Genomic DNA, 3011 nt, shown 5'->3' with positions numbered 1-3011 from the left:
AGAGATCCCATCTCAAAAATCAAGGTTGATGAGGAATAACAACCTGGGTTAAACTTTGGCCTCCACATATGTGCAGGTGCAATTGCACACACAAGTGCACTAAATACACATGAATGCAGAAATAATAATTAAATTGATTTTTTTAAGTTCAAGTTTCTTCCTTGGCTACATGAGTTCAAGGACACCTTGGACTGGGAAAACAGAAAGAAGAAAGAAGGAAAGAAAGAAAAAGAAAGAAAGAAAGAAAGGGGGAGGGAGAGAAAGAAAGAAAGAAAGAGAGAGAGAAAAAGAAAGAAAGAGAGAAAGAAAGAGAGAGAAAGAAAGAAAGAAAGAGAGAAAGAAAGAAAAAAAAAAAAAAAGAAAAAAAAAAAGAAAAAAAAAAAAAAAAAAAAAAAAAAGAAAAAAAGAAAGAAAGAAAGAAAGAAAGAAAGAAAGAAAGAAAGAAAGAAAGAAAGAAAGAAAGAAAGAAAGAAAGAAAGAGAGAGAAAGAAAAAGGAAGAGGAAAAGGAAAAAAGCTGGACTGATGAGATGGTTCAGCAGGTAAAAGCACTTAGAAGCCTAATGATCTGAGTTCAATCCCCAGAACCCACAGTAGAAGGAAAGAACTGACTCCTAAAAGTGTCCTCTGACCTCCACATGCACACCTTGCCCTATACACACCTGCATCATGCACACACACACACACACACACACTCACACTCAACACACATATCACACACACAATAAGTATTTTAAAACTAAAAGTAAATAAAAAATAACAACATAGTAATAGCATGTGTATTGATACATTTGCATTTGTCTATAATACATTATTAACTGTTTTACATATGATATTAGCATATGAATTCATAATAACTTTATGATTCAGTCATTGTCTTTATTTAGAGTGAGGAAACCAAGAAAGGCTTTTTTGGTCATCTGGGACAGTGAAGTCAAGATTTAAGCTGCACTGCTTGGCTTCAGAGTTTAGCCTCTTGAACATTAAGCTCTTAATATGTACATATATGCTTGTATATATGTGTGTGTGGATATATATGACACAGTTACAAAAGTAATCTTCAGAAATGTGGTAGAATTTGTGTGTAGAGTCAGGCATGGTAGCATATGCCTATAATCCCAGCACTTGAGAAACTGAGGCAGGAGGATTAGGAATTCAAGTCCATCCTGGGCTATATAACCAGACCCTATTTCAAAAACAAAGGAAGCATACAACTTAGTAACAATGTACTTCCTAGCATGTGCAAGGCCTATGTGAGTAAAGACACTTACCTCCAAGCCTGAGAACCTGAGTTCAATTCCTGGGACCCACATGGTAGAAATAGAGATGTTCTCTGACATATTTTGTGTGTGTATGTTGTGGGTAGCAAACCAAATGAATTGTTGTGATTAACCAAAAAAATTTTTAAATCTTACTAACTTTTGCTCAGTATGGTGATACATACCTATATCTTAGTATTTTGAAGGTGGAGGGAAGAGGATCAGGAGCTTAAGGCTAGCTTCTGCTATGAACCAAGTTAGAGGCCAAACCTGGGCTATATGAGACTCTGCCTCAAAGACAAATTATCATTGTATTAAAGATGACACATTAAATATCATCTTTTAGTTATACACCATTGCAAATATTGTTATTATTATGTAATATAGCTTATTTTTTGTACTGCTCACAATTTAACTTACCTATACTTAAGAATTGTGGCTTAAATTTAATCCAAAAGAGTACCTTTTAAAGTTGTCTTTATAAAGTCTCTTAAACAAGATTGGTACCAAATATGTTGAGAGAGAGAGAAAGAGAGAGAGGATTATATGATACTAATGTTTCCTATTGCTATTGGAATTGTACTTTCCCAACATTAAATGTTTCACTGATACAATGTAACTTTGAGAATTTTCATTAGTACTTAAAACTTGTACATGAAAATTTGAAAGAGTAATCTAGGATTCAACTTCTGTATAGACATTTTATGGTGGAGATAACTTCAATTATCTGTGTGAATGAATCAGAAATGGTATTTTAATCAATATTAGATTTTGAAAAATATATTAAAATTTTGGCAACTTAGTTTTAAATGCACATAGAATTGTATGTTAGGTTTTTGCTGTTTTGTTTTGTTTAGGGGCTGGATGTGTTTCAGGGACGTAGCAAAAATATTGAATCAAATCTAAAACCGAATAACTACTGATTGTTTTTAGTAAGTTGTAAAATGAGTGAGAGACTTTTGATAACTAAATGAACTTAACTGAACCGAAATAGAATTTGTATAGTCAAATAAAATACACGTCTCTATTCAAAGGTTGACTCGATGTAGCACAGAGCAATGAACACACCAAGCAAACAAAAGTTCAGCAGGTTTTCTTAATGAGCAACTCTCAGTCTTCCCGCAGCATATAGAAACTATTAAAAGTTCTCAAGAAAGCAACTGTCCAATAGAAGGTTTTCCACTCTGATCAAATGGAATATGAGGCCATGTTGGAATCAATACTTTGAGGTTCAACTTTAATAATACTGACATCTAGTGGTTAAACAACTTATAACATTATGCCTCCAATTCACTCTATAGAAACAAACACCATTAAAATAAAAATGTAAGTTATTCCTTGAACTTTGTTTCATAAGTCTTATAATTCAAAATAGAATAATGAAATATTTAAGTAATCCAATAACATTTTATATTCAATTGACCCCCCATCTCCAACAGTAACATTTTATTTATTATGAATGGAAGTGATTTGATCCCTAAACAAGAAAGTTACTGACTGTGGCTTCCAGTTTCTCAGCATTTACACTAGCAGGTGTAGTAGGTGTCAGAAGGTTGACATTCATTGCATACTTAGATAGTCCAGGTCCTATTATAAGCACTTTGCACATATTGCCTCCTTCAATATTTAGAATACCTATATAAAATGGAGTATCTTGGGGCTAGAGAGATGGCTCAGCGGTTAAGAACACTGACTGCTCTTGCAGAGGACCTGGGTTCTATTCCCAGCAGCCACATGGTGGCTAACAACCGTCC

This window comes from Nannospalax galili, unplaced genomic scaffold (assembly GCF_000622305.1).
Source record: "Nannospalax galili isolate Female #2095 unplaced genomic scaffold, S.galili_v1.0 scaffold452, whole genome shotgun sequence".
NCBI lineage: Eukaryota > Metazoa > Chordata > Mammalia > Rodentia > Spalacidae > Nannospalax > Nannospalax galili.
This window is presented reverse-complemented; position numbering follows the sequence as displayed.